A 23,176-nucleotide genomic window follows, 5' to 3' on the forward strand; every position below is an offset into this window, starting at 1 on the left:
ACAAGTAGAAGATACTCCTTGGAGGTGTCAGACAGAAAGCACTGTGCTCATAGTTATGCAAGTGCCAAAGAAGAAAAGGGATGCATGTCTGTTGATTAAGTAGAACTGCCAGGAGCAAATTAGTTTTGGAGGAAAATGTGAACCACAAACCTACTTAGGTTCTATTTAAAGAGACCACTTGATAAGACGTGCAAAAGTGATTAAATATAAAGATGTTCTTCAGCTTTTTGAGATATTCTAAAATTTTGAGATATTCTACTTATTTCCCTGTGGTTTTTGTCGATTATAATACTTTTCTTAAAGACAGTTCGACGAGTAAAGAAATGTCGTAACACAGCAGTATTCTCTGAAATGATGGTATCATTGAAGATGGCAAATGACAGATCATGTGAAATTCCAAGAATACTAAGGTGTGGGTATCTCCATGCAAAATTTACTACCACTAAACTCAAAGCATACAGGAAAGGGAGAGACAGACAGACAGAGACATAGAGAGAGACAGAGATAGAAATGGACCAACAGAGAGAGAAAGAGCCAGCCAGTCAGAGACAGACAGAAATATGCAAACACACACCTCACATATTTGGCTTATCAACTCACAGTCTATTAGTAATGTTAGGATTTCAAAAATTAAACTAAATCACTATTGCTATTAATGTTTATAAAACAATAGAGTTGTGTTTAAGTGTAAGAAAATATGTTAAATTATAATTATTTCACTTTCTATGTTATTGTAACTATATAATTACAATGGAAGTATATTTATATTTTCCTGACAAATCCTTATAGATTTGAGTTAATCATACCTTTTAGAATATAAAATTATCTTTTTTCTCTCCGAATATTTGTCTACATACTATATACATACATATACATATATATATATGTGTGTGTTCATGCATGCATATACACACATACAACAGTCACTTAGAGAGAAACCTAATACATATCCTTAATAAATGTTTTTCTGAAATACTTAGTTGACTAGAGAATAGTTTTAATTGAATTTTCAAACAGAATTTTTAAGTTTTATTTTGGTTTTTATTCACATGTCCATGGGTTTTGTCTATCTGGGAGTAACCACACTCAGATGTTCACAGAACCCAGAAGTAGCCACTGGGTTACCTGGGACTGAAGTTAGAAGAACAGGTGAGTCAGGTCATATGAGAGCTTAAAATTGACTCAGGTACTCTGGAAGAGCAGCAATGACTCTTGGTTTTATTTGTTTATTTATTTTTGGATATTGTATTTATTTACATTTCAGATGCCATCCCCTTTCCCAATCCCCACCCCCTACCCCCAGAAACTCCCTATCCCATTCCCCCTCCTCCTTTTTGCTTTTATACCATTTAATTATATGTAAGTATTAAGGTCACTTCTTGGTTGAGGACTAGTAATACAATAGATGCAAATAGTGAAGGAACAAGCAAGACAATAAACAAAAATAGTCAAAGAGCAAACAAGGCAATAAACAAAGTTCTATAAACACTCCCATGATCACTGTTTCTAAGGGCTTATCAGGATGACCAAAATATCTGAGCCTACTTCCCTGTTCTAGTGCAGTCATTTTCATTTCAGAAGCCTACTTCTTTGTTCTAGCCTAAGATTTAGATTCCGGCCTGAAATTACTTCTTTGTCAGCAATCACTCTTAACTGCTGACTCATTTCAACAGCTTTCATCACAAATAATTTTAATTTTCAGTTACATTTTAATATGAAGGAGAACCAAATGTGAAACCTAACTACATAAAAAAAATCTTCTAATGTGTCACGAGCTAACATTCATTGGTGTTCATTAATATTGGGAAGGAAAATGCTGTGAATAATCTTAAATATATATGCAGGTATATGTAAGTGGTTGTGACAGATAGTAACAGATCTGGAAATATTTTAAAAATAGAGGAGCTGTTTTACCAAGAGTTCCTCAAGTGTTGATACAAATTTTATGAAATGTCACGCTTAAAAATTCATTGCTTTAATTTGAATCATTCTTTCCAGGACTTGCAAAAAACATGAAATCATCACAGACCAATACCTGAAGCTATTTATCATGTCAGCCTTCTTTGATGTGTTAGATGTAATTTTTTTATAAAAAGTAAAAACCAGTTTTTATGAGGGAATGGAAACCTAAGGCTAAGTAAGTTGTAAGTTTTACTTGAGAGGAATTTTAGCCAAATTATTATTAAAAACTTCATAATTTGCCAAAATTTTACTTTAATTCTGGCTTCAGTTAGAGAAAATACGCACATTAGAAGTGCCAGTTACTTCTAAAATTTGTTTAGGAATTGTCCCCACTAAGGGAAACCTGAAACAACTAACATGTCTGGCTAATAGAAAATTTGAAAAGCCTATACAAAGCAATGTTAAGATGTATGGCATTTGTTATAACAGAGAAGGCATTTGACAATGAAATATTTTCCCTTCTTCCAGACCCTTCCACTGCAGTTGGCTACAAGCCCTAAAAGAGCTGTCAGGGAAAATCATGCTAATGAATGCATCCTGGAAACATATACATAGAGAATGGTGCAGTGCTATATTATAGGTTGTCTTGCAGAGTCAGCAACGTGTTACAAGTTGGAAATCTTGTCATTACTTTGGCAGTGTTTTGTCAAAGGATATACTTATCAACTGAGAACTGTCATGCCTTGTATTAAAATCCCAGAGATGCGAATACAAAGAGCATCTAGAGTATACTTACATTTTGATGGAAAATTGTACCACATTGTCATTTACCAATGCCAGAATATTAAAAGATTAGAATATTAGTTCCCAGAAGGCTGGGTGAAGATTGTGGAAATAAGATGATTCACATGTTCTTCAAGGTTAACCTCTCCTATAGATTTTCAACATCATCAATAGTCAGTATTGTTAGGTAGGCAAGTTAATCCCAGTATTTTTAATGCTACCAAGCCTGGCATTTAATTTATATTTTCCTCATATAGAATCCATTGATAGCTTCTTATATAGATTTACTATAGATAACTGCATTCTTTATATATGTGAGGGATAGAAAATTGTAACATATTGCCATAAAACATGACTCAGTCTTACAAAGTCATACAACAAAGCCCTCATTCATTTATCATCTTGAACACATGATTTTACTGCAGCAGCTGCTGTGGAGGAGCTCAGAGTTGGTATTCCTCCAAGTACAATGGAGGATTGCCTCAATATTCCACTAGTGCCCAGGATATTGATGGATCATTCAGGAACACATCTCAAATTCTTCCTAACTTTGCAAGTACCTCAAGTAGCTCAAGATGTTCTTTGGGAAGCATAAGGCCTCATGAGATATTATTAAAGTGGATGGCACAAGGTTACCATTTTGCTAGGTTCATATCTTTCTCAAATGGGGTAGCTGGAAGTTTACTACTTATAATACTTTTGAGTAGGCCCAAATTTTCTCATTTCCAACATAGCAGATTCCTAATCTCCAGCAAGAAATTGCTGTAAGATTCTCATATGTAGCTAAGCACCAGTTTTTCATATCGTTTCTCTTTTATATATATATCTGTTTCAGCAATGCAGCTATGGGGTAGCTTTATCTTCAATTAATGCAAGATATGAAACATGAATGTGGCACATTCTTCTCATATGTGAACACCTATCATGTTTGAACAGGCTGTGGTGGTAGGCAATGTTATGAAAATAAACAGACTGATTGATAGAAATCATTCTGCATGGTAAGCATATTATATGGACCAATATTTAATCTTTTTCAAATATAAATAAGCATGAAAATACTATATTGGCAACACATTACCTGCATGATTGCAAGGGATAATTCAAATCCTGTTATGCCATCACCTGAAGCTACTAAGAAATCATCAACAAGTATGCTTATCCCCAAACCTTACAAATGTGATTCATAGTTCCATTAAAAATTAAGATTTTTTTTTTCAAATTCATTACCTGACAGAATAAATAAAATCAGAGTAAAATGGTGTCCATGTGTAAGTTATAGTGAGTATATAAATTTAATATAGTACTGGTATGTGCTTATTTACACAGTCAGTGAACAAGATATTTTTGCTAGTTGCACAATTTGTATTAATACCACATTGCTTCTCAGAAGCGCATTTTGTGATCACAGCATGAAATGCATTTCATTAAGTTAAAGTGTTCTGGCATTAATGTAATGGCTGATGGTATCTCTAATTTGAGAGGCCTGCAGAGTTAGTTTTATGGGGGCATTTTCTTAGCAACTAAAACAGAACTGTAGACTATCTGTGGGATATTGTTTCTCCTCAGGCAAAAATTCATTCCTTTGGCCAAAGACTCTTTATAGGCGATAGCAATATTAAGCAAAACCCTTAACACTTCTTCCCAGGAAACAACTTTATTTTGTCTCTCGTTTTACAAAAACATCTAAAATTTTAGTACTATGTATCTTAATAATGAAGTAGAGGATTCTGGTAACGGATTTCCTCCAGATCATATGTTGTATATATTTAGCACATGCCTCTATTTCAAAGGAACACAGGCATTTTTTTCTCAGAATTGCAAGAATAAAGTAAATGAGAATTATAGTGCATTTATACATTGTACTCATAAGATTGTAACAAGTCACCATAATCAATATTTTCTGTGAGTAACAGCTTCAAGATTCACGTGGTAGACAAAGTGAGTATATTATGCAGGACAACAAGCTCAGGATGGTTTGAGATGGTGATGTTGAAGTTGATGGCCCAAAGCATCAGTGGCTTTCTGCTCAGTGCTGCTTCTGTTTCCCTGAGAAGTCTCTAAAAATTAAGATTTTGCTTTTATACACTCCACCTCCAATGTAATAGGGTTTTTTATATTATTATATTTTATTTTGTTATATTTTTAATATTATCTCTTAGAAGCCTATTCTTTTCTAGTGAGATAAAGAAAGAAAATAGATCTAGATGTGAGGGGAGATGGAGAGGAACTTGGAAGAATAGAGGGATGGAAAACAAAAGCAAGATATATTATGTAAGAAAAGAACCTAATTTCAATAAACAAAACCCAAAACTGCATAATAATGACTCATATTTACAATTTGTTTTAATAAATGCTGACTTTCATATATATTTAAACTACTTTGTTTTCTGTTTTATAACAAGAGAAAAGAATGAAAAAAACTTATAAAATTCATTAAATATTACTTTCGTTTTTTGATAAAAAATAGAAAAGCTGTGTTGTTGAATTTTTCAAAATATTTTGAGGAAAAATTATCTATGAGCATTTAATATATACTATTGCATTGTTAATAAACAATTTTAATATATAATTGGTTAGGGTGAAACATATTTTTCTTTCCATTTATCCTTCAATTCTTCCCTTTTATCCCTATTTTCTTCTTTCTTTACTCCATAGCCACACTTCTCTCTACACTGTAAATCTCTAGGAACCTGAAGGCTGGGACACGAAGCTATACTCTAGCTGTTGACCAGAAAGCATGTAAGAAAAAATGAACTATCCTCTCTCGGCCTGACTTTGAAAACCAGAAATTAGAGATGATTTCGCCTCTGGTAGTTTTTTATAAAATGCCAAATGTCCTAACAGGTTCTATTATGGAATCCTTTATACTTAAAACATATAAAAAATTGAAGATGTACTTGCTTTTCATCATAGAAAGAAATACATACAGGCAAGTAAATACTGAATATATAGTAACGTAAACATGACTTTCTTCATTGTATTGGTATAAAGACCCAGAGAACTGAAAAAGTATGTTCTGACAGCCTAATATTGCAATGTACCATTGTTTACTTCCTGTATCTTTGTAAGTACATCCCATTTAAGTTTTCATTTTGTTATTTGGAAAGAGAAGGTAGAAAAAAATAAGCCTGTGACTTACGAGAGGAGCAACAAAAGTACAAGAAGACAAGTCTAAAATAATGCAAAAGAAAAAACAAATGGACCAAGAAGATACTTGGCTTTATTCTTGTTCTGATGCCTGGTATTGATCGTCCATTAACTGATAACATGCTATTAGTTCATCAAATAATTAAGTATTTTTGAAATAGTAGCTATCTCTTTTCTATTTATCATGTATTGTTTAAGAATTAAAAGGAGGATGACCTTATAGGAAGACCAGCAATCTCAACTAACCTGGACCTCCGAGATCTCTAACAACCAGAAAGCATATACCAGCTGGTATGAGGCCCACAACACATTTACAACACAGGACTGCCTGGTCAGGACTCAGTCAGAGATGATGAGCCTAATGCTCAAAAGACTTGAGGGCCCAGGGAGTAGGGAGTTATGATAGGGTGGGGGCAGGGGTGTGTGCAGGGACATTGTCTTGGAGACAGGGGTGGAAGGAGGTATGGGATGTGGGACTGGGAGGAGGATAAAGTCTGGACTGTAAAAAAAAAGATAAAAGAATTAAAAAAAAAAGAAGAAGAAGAATTAAAAGGAAAGGTAAATGAGACATTCCTTCACTTTAGAAATGCTCGTTCCAAAGAGTCAACTCTTCAGGCCCTAGTTTGTTCTGGTATTTTAGGAGATTCTTTTGTTTTCCATGTTGGTTATGTAACTAGCCTCAGATTTGTTTCTTTAATCAGTTCCAAATATCTTCCAGATATCTAAAATATCATCCACAAATATTATCAGAATGTGATAATATCCATTTACTGTGATGGATGTGGCCATTTTATTGAGACAAAGTTTTTTATGTTTGTAAACCATGAGATCTCAGGTTTTTGCCATTTGAGCCCAAGAGATAAAATTCCATGCCAGAGTATACATAGGTAACTTAAAACAAATTTTTGAATTTATAATGAATTTTATTAAAGCTACCAAATAAAAAAGGGAAAAAATTATTGGTTTGAGAGAAATCAAAGACAGGAAAGCTCATGTATTCTCAGAAATAATGGAAGTTAACCTCATGTAAACCACATAACCAAAATGTATCCAGGTAGGCAAGATTTAATACATATGAATTTTTTTTAACAGCTTCTCTGTAAGTGCAAAACTGAGTCTTCATTAATAGGCTCTCAGTCTTAAAAAGTTATAGTACTAATTTTAATTAATAACCATAAATAATTAGCCAAAATAAAGCTTATCAAATATTAATTACCTTTAATACTCCACGCAAGTCTGTTCCTAATAAAAATGTTGTTAAACTAATTGTTTTTTGTTCCCTTCGCTTAACCAAATACATATATGACAAAGTTGAGCTCATATTATTCATATACACATAATTTTCTTTCCTTAAAGTATATCAGAGATAGTTTGCAGAGTAATAAATGACCACATGTATTACTAATTATCTATATTTAGTTTGTGTATTTGTCAAGTACAACTTTCTAAAATCCATTTTACAGTAACTAAATTTTTCTTATTGAAAAAACATAAGCATCCTAGCCATCTTTCATTTAGTTTTCTATATTTTATAGGAATCTGATATAATGAAACAGCCAAGATGTTTAGGAATGATAACAAAATATATCATGCATCATTCTACTTTCTAATAAAACCAGGACTGAGAGCTGATGAACCATGATATCCTGGCATACAGCATGTCATTTCCCATCATATTATAAGTTCTGGTTTTCAAAGTCAGGCTGAGAGAGAATGGTTCATTTTCTCTTATGTGCTTTCTGGGTAACAGCATTCAAGTTTCCTGGAGATTAAGTGTGTTCAGAGAAGGGTGGCCAGGGAGGAGAGAAAAAAAAAGGATAAAGAGAAATAATTGAAGGAAAACACCACAAAAATCATTTTCCATTCTAAATAATTTTATATTAGAAATGTTTTATTTGCAATGCTTACAGATTTATTATTGGAGTCACCTGTTCTTCCTGGCATGTTGCATTTAGATTATGCATTTAGATATTAAATCCCAGGTCATCTTTACATAGAATGTATCTTTATATGAAGAAGCTAATCTTAAATGGAGTCCATTCTTGTTCTCAAAACATTGATTTAGAAATTTGCAACTTATGGTGCTATTATTTACCATTATTCTAATTACTACTGCAGATTCAATAAGACTTCAGAAATGGGAGATGAGAAGACATGTTTAGAAATGGAACATTTTAGCTCAGGGAACAAATGCGTGTGAGAAAAGAAAGAATGGAGGTATAGTTGGGGTGAGAAAAGTAGGGGAAGGAGTTGGAGGGGAGAAAAAGAGTGTGGCAGATTAGCAGTAGAGAGAAACTGAGAGGACTGCAAAAGAGAGGGATAGAGATGGGGTAGGAGATTTTTCGGATAATGTGAAGTCCTTGTGTGTAGGGGAATGCTAGGGCAGTGGGTAGGAGTGGGAATGTTGGTGGGAGAGCACCCTTGTGGAGGCAGGGGGAAGGAGTGGGATGGAAGGTTCTTAGGGAGGAAACTGGGAAGGGGGACAAAATTTGAAATGTAAATAAAATAACCAATAAAATTTTTTCAAAAAGAAAGTACACAGTGTGATCAATTAACATCACAGCACAAATAAAGTTCAGGTAATGTCAGGGACTGAAAAGTCAGAACATTCATATTCTTAAATTTTGGGGGGATCAATAGTTTATTTCCTTAATTTTGTAGAATTCACATATTTGGTGATCCTGTAAACATATTCTAATTTAATTCACAAAAACCTGACCACATAATGAAAACTGAGAAGAAGTGAAATACATTTACAACCTTTTTTTAAAACAATTCTTAAAGCAGCATACTATTGACTAATTTACAGAAGCTCTGGTAGGAGAGACAGGATATATATTTTTTTCTGTGTATATGTATGTATATGTGTGTGTGTGTACGTGTATGTATATATATGTATGTGTATATATACACACATACATATATATATATATATATATATATATATATATATATATACATATATATATATATATATATATATATATATATTCAATGGAAGTGTTTTTGTCTTTTAATAAAAAGTCAGTAACTAGGGAGCCTAAATAATTATACCAAAGAATTTATATAATTTCAAAGGATTAAATTAGAGATTTCTTAAACCAAAGCCATGATTTCAGAGGTGAGTTAGATTGCCCCATATTTCCTTTGGATTCAGTTGCATTCTTGTATGCCTCAATGATTAGTAGGGCAAGCTAGCACGGAAGAGCTTTGTAACATCTGATAAGATGTGTTTATGGACAAACTAGTCAAATTAAAGTATCTTTACAATGTTTCGACAATAGACTGAGGTTAACAGAGATGACAAATGATGAGTCAGTTGGTATTAAAACAGACGAATGTAAGGACCATGGTTGCATGAGTGCATGGTGCATTGAGATGTGTTTATCACCAAGTAAAAGTCACAGAGAAATGCCTTGCTGTCTGTGTGGAAATCATTTTAAGAGTTTCCGTTTGATCACTGCTATGAGGAGATAATTTTACATATATACATTAAGGGTTATGAAAGGCTATGAGTCTGTCTTTGGAGTTTTAGTATAGCTCGATCTCAAGGTTTTTCCTGAGTTTAGCTAGAGCCCTAGTTTAATCTCTACCACAAGAAAAGCAAAGTCAGATGTATGGTTTGAGAATTACCAAACAAAGCATTCTTGAGATAGCATTATTGTATCATTTGAATTATTTTACAATTACAAAGTGCTATGTTGGAACAAAGTCTTTTCCTTACACTATAAAGTTGATATTCTACTTCAACACAACTTAGTAAAAAGTATCACTCAACTTAAAATCAAGTGTAAGGTTAATTTTTAAATTATCATATACAACTACTGAAATTATGTCAATTTTAGCATTTGACATACAGTGTATCTAATTTTGCATACTTTAATTGCTAAAGGGAATTTTGGAGCCATCATTATCTTTCAAAAATCAAATATAATAGTTTTCCAGATCATCTGAGCAGTCACATGGATCTTGAAAAACTGTAAATATGTAAATCACATTTTTATTTAATTTTTTCTTCATGAATGTTATCTAGATGGTGAAATGGAGCTAAACATATACAACATCTGCCTAAGCTTCTTTCTGTTTCTCAGAATAATATAAGATCTGTTGCTCTGTAACTCCATCAGGCTTGATTCTTTTGCATGGAAACCCTTCAGATTTGTTAAGGTGACTTTTGACACTCAGGTATCAACTCAAATGAGCACTGAGCACTGTGAACAGCAAGACAACTAACAGGTGTGTTTGTATGTGAGTGTCTTTGCCTCTGTCTCTTTCTGTCTCTCTGTCTCTATTTATCTGTGTGTGTATGTATGTGAGTGTGCATGTGCATGTGCGTGTGTGTGTGTGTGCATGTGTGTGTGTGTGTGTGTGTGTGTGTGTGAGAGAGAGAGAGAGAGAGAGAGAGAGAGAGAGAGAGAGAGAGAGAGAGAGAGAATGTGTATATAGAATGCTGAGATTTTATTAGGTATATTCTCAGGGATCTAGGAATGAATCATAGATGTGTATTTTTTAACTTATGAAGAAAAAAACTCACCTCCTCAGCTTTACATTCCACAAATGGACTATAAGGTTTCCCTCATTTTTGCAAGCATTTATTATAGTTTTTTAATGATTAGTTTTAGTGTATATAATGCTTATAATTTTTTTTTAAAAAATTTGACAATTCTGGAAATATTTAGTCATCTTGCCCCAAATTGCTAAAATGTTTTCTAACTTATTATCTCATATGTCTCTTATAATGTCAATTCATTGCAATTGTTTGATTTAGTTAAGTGACACATTATTTAACCAGGATAATAACCCATGTTTCTAATCAAAATGTATTTCTCTGTGTCTTCATGATGCTCTTTTAAAATTTTCATTTAGAGAGATTTCAGTATGTAGAATGAAATATCTTAATATATAAATTTGTGCCTGTTTTGACATGTGAATGTGTAGGTGCACCATGCATTGCATCTATTTTTGATACTATAATATTTGAATTTAATAGGTATCATGCTGTGCCAGTTTTCCAAGGAGATTAACATAATGACATCATTGATTACTGGACCTTAGAGGCTAAAACATGTCTCAGGTTTCATTTGACATCTTCTGAATTGTTTGTCCCTTATCTCACCCCAATCAGTGTCAAAGCATTAAACGAACATTCCAGAATTCAGAAGTACTTCAGTAGATCAATTTTAAAGTTGTACTATGCAAGGGAGAAAGTTTGCTTTATGTGATTATATAAAGAAAAATTCACAGTATTTTTGAATGTATGAACTCAGAGTCTTCAAAAGATGTAATAACACAGCTACTTGTTTGTCTTTAACTCTTCTACATTTAAGTAAGTTGTGACAGAACAAAAGAAGTTTCTAATAGAGAAACCTATCTACTTATGCATTCACTGCAATGATCAAGCAGTTTTCTATTCAGACAAAATAAATTGACCTCTATCTAGAATGTCAATAGCCTCAATGGGGTAACTATCATTGCTTTATTTCTGAGTTTAGCTGAAAGTTCTATTCTAAATCTCAATTAAATAATCTACCAAATACTACATTTGGAGCCTATTCATTGCAGATAGAATAGCCAGATAGTGCCACATTTATGAATCAAGTTTTAGTAGTGATGGAGGTCATAGCACAGAGTATGTACTACTGCACAGATCATTTTAGACAATAGGTACTCTAGATGTAATTCACCAATCACTGAGCTATAAAACTTTTTAATTTTTAAATTGAAAATAGATTCTTATCTCTTGCAACATATCCTGGTTATTGTTTCCCATTCCTCAATTCCTCCTAGTTCTTATTCACCTCCTTTACCGTGTGATTCCACTCTTTCTATATCTCATTATAAAATAATCATTTCTAAGGGATTACAACCAAACATGAAAAAATATAGTAAAATGAAGTAAAATAGTAACATATTGAATTGGACACAACAACCTAACCAGAGAAAAAGGATCCCCAAAAAACTGGTACAAGAGTCAGGGACCCACTTGTTTTCACACTTTTTCTCTCACAGTAGTCTGATGGAAATACCAACTTAATATATATGATATAAATACAAAAGGCCTGATGCAGACATCTGTAGGACCTGTGCGTGCAGCTTCAGTCTCTGTGAGCTCATTGCACATTGCTTAGTTAATTGACAGGGCCTTGTTCTTCTGTTGATTTCCATTCTCTCTGGCTCTTAAGATCTTTCTGCAGCTACTTTCACTGGATTCCCTGAAATCTGAAGGGAGGAATTTTCAGAAGATCTCCTATTTAGACTCTGTCTGGGCCTAATGTCTGATTCTGAGTGTTTGTATCAGCTCTTCTCTGCTGCAGAAGAAAGCCTACTGATGATGACTGGAGAAGGCACTGATCTATGAGTATAGCAGAATACCATTAGGTATATTTTGTTGCGTTGTTCTTGTTGTTCTTGTTGTTGTTGTTTTTACATGTAGTGTTTGGTCTTACCCTATATCTGTGGGCTATCTAGGCTCTTGGTTTTGGTCACACAAGAAGTGTCAGGTATGTGTCCCTTCTTATGTAGTTGGTCTTAAGTCAAGTATTGGGTGGCTATTCCCAGAAGTGATGTGTCACTGTTGCCCTAGCATTTTTCAGGCATGTCATATTGTAGGTGAAAGGTTTTAGGGTTGTGGTGGTTTCAATATTTCTTTTCCAGTCACCCGTGGAAGACTTTCTCCACCAAGGAGACAAGAATGTAGGGTAGAGGGTCCATGTAGGCACCAGCTTGACTTCTTCATGTTCAGTGAGATATGTGGGTGTTATCCTATCATGTGTGGGCCTATGGGTTGTATCTTGGTTATTATTTGCTTAGCAGATAATATTTATGCATAAGTCAATCCATATTGTTTTTATCTTTTGGGGCTTGGGTTACCTCATTTCTGTTTATTTTTTTAGTGTCATTCATTTCCCTGTAAATTTCATGGTGTCATTGTTTTTAATAGCTGAGTAATACTCTATCCTGTAAATGTAGCACAATTTCTTTGTCATTGCTTCTGTTGAGGGACATTTATGTTGTTTCCAGTTTCTGGATATTTTGAATAAAACCATAATGACCGTGGTTGAGAAATTTCCTTTTGGCAAAATGGGGAGAATCTTTTTTTTTTTCTCCTATGAATCACTGTTCAGTTTTAACATGAGTCTCTATAATATTAAAACTATTTATTAATAATTTTCTAAAGTTTTATAAAATTTTATAGGTTTTATAAACAACAACGACATCAAAAATCCCTGAAATCCTCATAATCCTGTGTAAGCAAATAATTTTTATTGGATATTTTATATTTCAAATGTTATCCTCTTTCCCAGTTTTGCCTCCAGAAACCACCTATCCCATCTGCCCTCCTCTTGCTTCTATTGAGTATATGCCTAACATTGTTAGAGATGGATCATGTGATAGATTGGTTCTCAATGTTCTTAGAAACTATTTTATTGATTTCCATAGTTGTTGTAAAACTTTGCACTACCACTACCAATGAAGGAGTATTCTCTTGATGTACATCATTGTCTGCATAACCTGTAACTTATGTTGTTAATCACAGCCTCTGATAGGTATAAGATGAAATCTCAAAGTAATTTTGTTTTAATTTCGTTTTTCAGGTTCTTTATATATTTTGGAAATTAGTCCTGTCCTGGATATGGGCTTGATAAAATTCTCTTCCCATTCTATAGGCTGCCCCATTGTTTGATTGACATTGTGTAAATGTCAGTTTTATTTCCTCAGGTGAAGAGATGAGATGAAAGCCATAGTGTGTCTTTTTCTGTTATAACTATCCCTTCCAGGCTTAAGCCTGGAAGCCTCCATAGAATTTAATCTTCTAAGCCAACTGATTAAATTTTGCTTCTTCCAGCTTCTGACTGAATTGCCAGGCTTGATCACATACTAACTTTGGCAATATATTCTACTTATGGTTCCTTCTCATACTCTGGCTTATTCAGTCTTCACCTGTGTCTAGCTTATTCTTTATGCAATGTGTCTCTCTAAAACTGTCCCAAGTAAAATTGCTACACACACACACACACACACACACACACAAACCCCTCACTTTCTTCCACTGCTCTTAAACAGTCCTCCTTTCTTTTGCTGTTACTGCGTGAGTTGGGCATATCCTATCTCTGACTCATTCTGTCATATCTTTCTCTGATTAGTCACTTTATCTGCCCCTGAATTAGATGTCACTTTCAAAGATTGCTACTTAATTCTAGAAGCTAACCTTCCCTTCATTGTTAAGGATTAAAGATCTGTACTAAAGTTATGTCTGTATTCTAGCCAGATCATACTGTAAACCAGGTTGTCTCTACCTGTAGTCCGGATCAAGTAAACCTAGAAGCTATTTGGATCTCCCTTGACAGCACAGCCATAATGCTCGCTTAAAATTTCTCTACACAGTGACTTTTGTATTATGTAATATTTTTGCCTTAATAAGGTTCCATTTAGTAATTATAGATCTTATTGCCTATGAAATAAGTGTTTCATTGGAAAAGTTGCCTCCAGTGACAATATTTTCAATGCTATTTCACACTTTCTCATTCATCGGGTTCAGAATATCTGGCTTTAGTCTTTGATCAATTAAGTTTTGAGATTTAAAAGGTGGTAAGTATAGATCCATTTGCATTTTTCTACATTCAGACATCCAGTTAGTCCAGCACCATTTGTTTCCACTCAAGTGTGTATTTCTACTTCATTATCAACAATTAGGTGTCGGTAGTGTGTGGATTTATGTCTGGGACTTCAATTTTATTGATCAATATGTCTCTTTTTATGCCAAGATCATGTGGTTTTTATTTTGATGGATCTGAAAACAGTAACTGTGAGACAACCAGAAGTTTTTATTATTTAAAAATACTTTAACTATCCTGGATTTTTTTCTTTTATTAATTATTTTTATTTATTTACATTTCAAATGCTACCGTCTTTCCTGGTCCCTCCTCCAGGAGTTTCCCACTCCACCTCCACTTCCCTTTTCCTCTAAAAGGGTGTGCTTCCACTCATCCACCCACTTTCACCTCACCCCTCTTGCATTCCCCTTCTCTGCAGTGTCAAACTACCACATGACCAAGTGCATTCCATTCCACTGAGGCCAGACAAGGCAGTCCTCTTCTACATATGTAATTGGGGCCACAGAACAGCCTATGTATGCTCTTTAGTTGGTGGCTTCATCTTTGGGAGCTCTGAGGGGTCTTGTTAATTTATACTGTTGTTATTCCTATGAGATTGCAATCACCATCAGTTCTTCAGTCTAACTCTTCCATAGGGATCCGTGGACTCAGTCTAATGGTTTGCTGTAGGTATACTGGATGGTTTTGTTATTGTTTTTCTATATATAGTTGAAGAATGATATTGATCTTTCAAGGTCTGTAAAGAATTCTGTTTGGATTTGGATTGGGATTGTATTGACATTGGAGATTGCTTTTGGTAGGATGGCCATCTTTCCTATGTTAATTCTACTAATCCATGAGCATGAGAGATCTTTCCGTCTTCTAATAATCCTCTTTAATTTCTTTCTTCAAAGACTTGAAGACTTTACCGTATAAAGATTTAACCCATTTATTTAGACTTACCCAAAATATGTTCTGTTACTTAAGGCTATTGTAAAAGTTATTGTTTCCTTGATTTCCTTCTCAGTATGTTTAACCTTTGTATACAGAAGTACAAATACTAAAACACAGAAAATAAGCTTAGGCCAACAACGTCAAAAGAAGTGAAACATGCAAATACACACACACACACACACACACACACTACCACCAACAACAACAACAACAAAACCACAGGAATTAACAAAGACTGTGATTGTGAAAACAGGATCCATCCTTCTGCTACATTCAAAAAACACAGCTCAACATCAAGAGTAGACCTTACTTCAGGTTGAATGATTGGGAGAAGATACTTCAAACAAGCTGACCTAATATCTAAGCTGGGGTAGCCCCTTTAATATCTAACAATATAGACTTAAAAATTAAAATCAATAAAAGATGGCTAAGGAGACTTCATACTCATTGATGGAAAAATGCATGGAGAACAGATTTCAATTCTTAACATCTATGCCCCAAATACAAGGGAAATGAAGTTTATGAAAGAAATACTGCTATGGCTTACATCATATATTGACCCTCACTCACTGATAGTAAAAGACATTTAATGTCCCACTCTCACCAATAGATAGTTCATCCAGAACAACACTAAACAGAGAAATTATTCAGCTCACTGACATAACCAACCAATTAGATCTAATAAATGCTTACAAAACACTTCACCCAAACACAGAAGACTATACTTTCTTATATGCAGCTCATGGAACTTTCTCCAAAATTGACCAGATACTTGGATACAATTTAAGCCCCATCAGACACAAGAAAACTGAAATGACTCCCTGTATCCTATCAGACCAACAAGGATTAAAGCTAGATAATAACATAAACAATAATAAGCTTATAAATTCATGTAAATGAAATAGTTCTTTATGAAAAAACCTGGAACAAGCAGAAATAATGAAATATAGTAAAATATTTGTAGAATTTAATGAAAATGAATAGACAGACAACATACACAAACTTATAGGAAACAATGCAACTGGAGCTAAGAAGGAAGTTCACAGTCCTAGATCCCTACATTAAAAATAAAAGAAAATGTCTTATATTATTAACTTAACAGCACAACCAAAAGCTCTAGAACAAAAATGTAAGCATACCCAAGAGGCGTAGAAAGCAAGCAATAGTGAAAAAAATGGGAACTGAAATCAGAAAATAGGAAGTTTCCATTTAAAATTATATCTTACTTACAGTAAGATCTAAAATACATCATACTACTGAGGGTGTGTTAATGTGTCAAAACAACAGTTTCTCGTTCTACTTTATGTATTGCTAGGTAGCTGATTTAACAAATAAATCTGGTTAATATGAGAGTCAGAATATGGGAAATGAGCCCATTGATTATTCTTCTGGCACTATTGTTATTATATTAATTAGTTGGAAATCAATTTTTTGCTTAATATGGAACACAAATAATAAATATGGAATAAATAAATAATGCATATTTAATCTTATTCATGGGATAATCTCTAGCTGTTGAAGGTCTTATTTCTTATTTTCTTATTTCTCTTATTTCTCCTAGAATTTAAGATACCAAAGATGCAGTAAAATCATATGGTTGTATGCATCGAAGTAACAGGGTCTCAGATATGTTTTCTTCATCCAAAGCTAACGATTCCTCAAGATTTCAGCTACCCATAAATATGTTTGTTTCAGAAGACTATATTCAATAATTATGATTTTATTGAACTTTAAATGTTACTTCGCAATATAAATAAAAACAATGAAGTAATAGATAGAAAATACATTACAGACAAAACATCTCCCTGTAAAAGGTACCTTTATAATTAGAATCCTGAACACATCATTCATATTGAATACTTATTTGACGGCTTTTCCAAGAGCTTATTAAGTGCTAACTCTGTGCTGATGAAATTTTGTTTAAATATCTTTATCTTCTCTAACCCCTGAGATTGTGTAACAGTAATCATCCTAATTTATCTGTATCTAAGACAATACTGGTCATGAAGAATAAAATGATTGGTAACTAGAGACTCAGTGTATAAAAAAAAAAAAAATAACACCTCTTTCTCAGGCTATATCCAGGAGTACGTTATTTGTTTCTTCATGTAAATAACAAACATGAAGTCCTGTTGAAAACCAGTGCTTCTTTTTCCAACCAGTTTATCTTTCATCCAGCTTTTATGTTATGTGAGCAGCACTGAGATAATGTCAGTCACCTACACCAGGAAGCAGAGGCGCTTAGGATTTAAATAACACAGCAACCTCAGAAGACCTTTTTATGAGAGTCTGACTCAAAGGCACAAATGTTTCCAATTACAGTTTTTCCTCCCATGGGCCATATATAATTTTCCTGCATCTCAATACCACAGGCATGCTTTCATTTTAACATTTGATTCATCTAGATTCATTTAATTTTCTATCAAAGGTCTAGCTTTCACAACTTGAAAATTTACAAGCAACGACAAAATAAGTAAATTCATGTGGCTTTTGTCATTGTTGTTTAATAAGTGGTAAGAAGAAGTTGCTAGTAATCACTGGGTAATTACCAGATAAGTTTGCAGTGAGAATAAAATGAAGCAAGATAAATATTTTACACACAAAATATCCAACAATAAAGTGAGTGAACTGTGATGGTTTGAATATGCTTGGGCCAAAGACTGGCACTATTTGGAGGTGTGGCCCTGTTGGAGTATGTGTGGCCTTGTTGGAGAAAGTGTGTTACAATGGGTGTGGGCTTTAAGATTCTCATACAAGCTGCTTAGTAGCCAGGCTTCTCCTAGTGCCCTTCAGATGAAGATGTAGAATTCACACTTTCTCCTGCACCATGCCTGCCTGGATGCCGCTGTGCTCCCTCTTTGGTGATAATGGACTGAATCTCTGAACCTGTAAGCCAGCCCAATTGTCCTTTGTAAGAGTTCCCTTGGTCATGGTGTCTGTTCACAGCAGTAAAACCCTAAGACAGATACTAATGAAATAATTACATAAACATGTATTTTAAAGAAGAAAAAGTACTTTTACTTGTTTCTTAAGATTTCTTTTTTTAATGTATATTTTTATTGGATATTCTACTTATTTACATTTCAGATGTTATCCTGTTTCCTCATTCCCCCCTCCCAGGAACTCCCTATCCCGTTCCCCCTCCCACTGCTTCTATGAAGGTATGTCCCCACCCATCTACTCACTACCCCTTCTCTGCCCTTGAGTTCCCCCATACTGGGGCATCATGCCTTCACAAGACCACGAACCTCCTCTCCCACCAATGACAAGGCCATCCTCCACTGAATATACAGCTGGATCCATGGGTCTCTACATGTGTGTTCCCAGGCTCTGGTTGGTTGGTATTGTTGCTCTTCCCATGGGGCCGCAAGCTCCTTCAGCTCCTTTAGTCTTGTATCTAACTCCTCCATTGGGGACCCCATGATCAGTTCAATGGTTATCTGTGAGCATCCACCTTTGTATATGTCAGGTTCTGGCAGATCCTCTCAGGAGACAGCTATATCAGGTTCCAGTCAGCATGAACTTCCTGGCATCCACAACAGTGCCCAGGAAGGACAGTCTACAGATGGCGCCTTCTCCGGTTTTTGCTCCACATATTGTCTGTATTTGCTCCCTTAAGTATTTTGTTACTCCTAGGAAGGACAGAAGCACCCATATTTTGGTTTTCTTTCTCCTTGAGCTTCATGTGGTCTGTGAATTGTATCTTGGGTATTGTGAGCTTTTGGGCTAATATCCACTTATCAGTGAGTAAATACCATGTGTGTTCTTTTGTGATTAGGTTACTTCACTCAGGATGATACTTTCTATTTCTATCCATTTGCTTAAGAATTTCATGAATTCTTTAATTTTAATACTGACACTAGTATAATTATGCTTTCTGCTTCATGCTTAAATAATAGCCTGTCTTATGGCTCTTGTAATACATTATATTTTGGTATAATTTAGCTAGTAAAAGTATATATTAGCTCCTCTTAAAAATAATAAAATGTGGTACTAATTTTTCTATAATTCTTGACTTATAAAATCAGTTTTAAATAATAGTTGGATCTGAGGAAAACTTATATAAATTGATTTATCATTAGTTGACTACTATATTAAGTATATGTCATGATAATTTATGGATATACCACAAGGAATGTATAAAACAATATGCAAGCTATTCTGCAGACATAGACAAGTGCAAAAGCATTTCTAATAAAAATGTGTTGTGAAGTGCCTTGCAATTGGAAGCACAGAAAGAATAATACATAACATTTCTCAAGAAAAGATTTCCTGAAATAAATTTGTTTTTTATATAAAGATGAACAAAACCTCTGCAACATAGTTGAAGGGCATTTCTAGATGGCACATAATGTGATAAACCTGCATAAATTAAGAGTGTGGAATATTAAACCATACTTCAGCAAACATAGTATGAATTTGTGTTGAGAGTATGTTCTGATATTTGTGGAAATATACAAGGAAATTCTTTCTAGCTATAGTGATATAAAACTGTAATGCATTTTTTAAACTTATACTTAAATATGTAAGTATACTATTGCATGGCATGTAATTTAACTAGACAAGACAAGAGGAAGTAGAAAAGAGTATCCAGAAAGAAAAGGTAGTTGATGGATAATAAACACTCAAGAAATAGAAAAAAAATTTAAGCTTGACTTAAACATTGAAATACCTCCTTCTTCCATCTTTTCTATGTCTTTTTCTAGTGTTTACAGCCTGTTCATTTTATGGATTCATATCATCCGTTTTGAAGATGTACTCAATAGCATGTATTCTAGCTATTTCTTGAGTATTTTATAAACATATCATGACTGAGTTAAATAAACTTCTTTCCTAGTTCTTCAAGTAGGGAAACCGATTAAAGTTTTAAATAGGAAATAGTGGTGTACTCAGGAGGCATATAGAGAATAGGTAAATTATGTAAGTAAAGGTAGTTATCCTATTTTTATCTATACCGGATAATATTTTCAAATATCTTTATTGTTAGCATCATATTTTCATGAACAATCACTGGAAATGTATACCACTTGTTTAGAGTAATCAAGACAACATTGTAAGTTGAATTCTGAATAAAATTTAAAGAAATAAAGAAAATACTTTAATGTATTTTATAAAGAATCACAGCTGGTAACATCACCTGTAACCATTATGTAGTTCTATATTTCTGGAAATTTAATTTAGTTACCAAGGAAACATAAGATTGTTTTATTCTCAAGCACCTAATTTTTAAACCACCTACAATGATCTACAATTTTAAATTGTCCAAATCTCTGTACTTTATAGACAAAATGATTTCTTAGACTAGGAACTCAGAGTAACTCACTTAATAATTTATTTATGAAGAGCAGAAGATGTTTTTATCATTATGTGACTGAAAAAAAGAATAGTATTCATATATTTTATCCATTCCAGAATGGGGTTTCATTTTTTATTTTTGAGATCATAAAATAGTTTCATCATTTCTCCCTTCCCTTTAAAACCATCACATCTAGCCATTATCAATTTCTTTCAAATTCATGACCTCCTTTATATTAATTGAGGTCATATGTATGAATATACATATATATATAATGCTCAGTCTCTGTCTTACTCATTTGTATGTTTTCTGAGCTGAGCATTTGATAGTCAATACAAAATGTTCAGAAAGACTCTTAGTAGACACTTCCCTATGAATAAAATAGTATACTATTGAATAATGTCTATTAAATAAACTCAGAATCATGTGTCTCTAGGATATTGAAGTAGGCACTAAATTCAGAATCGTGTGTCTCTAGGAAATTAAAGTAAGCACTTAAAGGAGAACAGTTACTATTTTTGTATTAACATATTATATTTAAGCATTATTTATAAGCCACACGCTATGCCAAACAGTTTCAGTGAGTTACCAAAGGAAATGGAAACATGTAGAGAAAAAGTCAAAGTTGTGAGAAACTGGGAGAAGTATGTTTTAGAGAATGAAGTTTAGTATAAAATATTTGTATGATTTAACTAACAGGACAGAGACCACTGAAAAATTAAGTGCCAGATATGGTCATTTTTTAACGGAAGTTTTTTTTTGGAATTAAAATCATTTTATTTTAATATTTTTTGTTTTAATGTATATTGTGTCTGCAGAGATGTCTGCACATCATGTGAGTGTCTGGAACCCTCAGAATCCTAAAGAGGGCATCAGGTCCCCAAAGTTGGAATTATAGCTGGTTTTGAGATGCTATATGGGTACTGAAAATCAACATCGGTTTTCTGGAAGGTTTGGTGGTGCTCTTCATCATTTAGTATTATTTATAGGCTCCTTTACATTATTTTAAGTGTTTGTGGGTTTATGTGTGTGTGTCAGGGGTTATGTGTACATGTTTATGTGTAGGCAGTTTTGATGTGTGTATCTATGTATGTATTTATATTTGTGTGTTTGTATATGTTTGGGTATCTGTATGTTTGTGTGTATATGTTTGTGTCTGTGTACATGTGAATGAGTTCATGTGTGTGTGTGTGTGTGTGTGTGTGTGTGTGCTTGTCTGTTTCCAGCATGTGGAGAACAATGTGTTGAAGGGTTGAAGGTAGCTCTCTTCCTCCATTGTGTGGGTCCCAGGGATCAACATCACGTCATTTTGCTTGGCAAAAATGCCTTTATTTGCTAAGCCCTCTTGCTGTCCTCGGGTATACTGTATTTAAGAGGACTCTGACGTCCTGGCCAGAAAAGTGAGAATGATTGAGTGGAAGTTCAAAATCATCTCACGTAGAAAGCAGACAGTGACTGGTAATACAAGGCATGTGAAAAATTGCCTAGCACGTATCCCACTCTACAAATCAGTTAACAGGACACATTGACACTCTCCCTGGGGCCTATCCTGCTAATGAACATTATAAACAAATTTTCTCCTCTGAGACATGCAGCATATGGAGTGAAAACTTAATTAAAGTGGAGACAGAACACTAACCAAGTAAGAGAAGGAACACAAAGAGGGCAAACAGAAGGAGAGCATGATGCTCTGGGATTGAGGCTGGGGGAGAAAGAAGCTGGAAAAAGTGGAGTAACTGCTGACAAAGGTGAAAATCCAGGCCTCTTATCTGTCTCTCCAGTGGCCACACTTTCATTTCCTGCCTAGGAACAATCTTTTTGAAGTTGTATTTACCAGGTCTTTCTTGTGCAGTCAGCATTTTATCTATTGCTCTAGGAGGAAATTCAGCAGTGAACATAAACAAGAGGATACCTGATTTCAGAGGTGTGTATATTCTACTGAAAAACTCAAACTTTGGTTGTAATTTTGCATATGTGTACACTTGAAATAATGTGCATTGATACAGAAAAAATAATCAATGTGCGATATCTATATGTAGAAAATTCTTAAGTATAAAATAAAAATAAATATCATTGTTAGCATGTTATAAATAATGTTTTGTGAAAGCAAAAGTGGGAATAGAGGACCTGCTTATGCATAAATTTTCACAGCCATATTAAACAAAGATAATAATGAGTATGGCAAAGAATAATTATAGTGTGAATAGTAGAAGGTAGACAGGCTTGATTCATCTTTACAGAAAGAGGCAACAATATCTAATGATGGTAGATGTGAAGAGACAAGGTTTGATGAGATAAAGAATAGTCTAAGTAATTGCTGCACACCTAGCCTAAGAACTGGATAAATGGCAGTACCATATAATTAGATATACAAAGCTTAGAACTGGAGAACCTTAGAGAAAGATCAAGTTGCAGGTGGAGTGTAGACATCTAGGAGGAGACAGAGAATTCAGCATTGCATGCATATGCATATTCCCTCTCTAAAAGGAGCATATTTGGA

Source organism: Arvicanthis niloticus, chromosome 25 (assembly GCF_011762505.2).
Source record: "Arvicanthis niloticus isolate mArvNil1 chromosome 25, mArvNil1.pat.X, whole genome shotgun sequence".
NCBI classification, from domain to species: Eukaryota; Metazoa; Chordata; class Mammalia; order Rodentia; family Muridae; genus Arvicanthis; species Arvicanthis niloticus.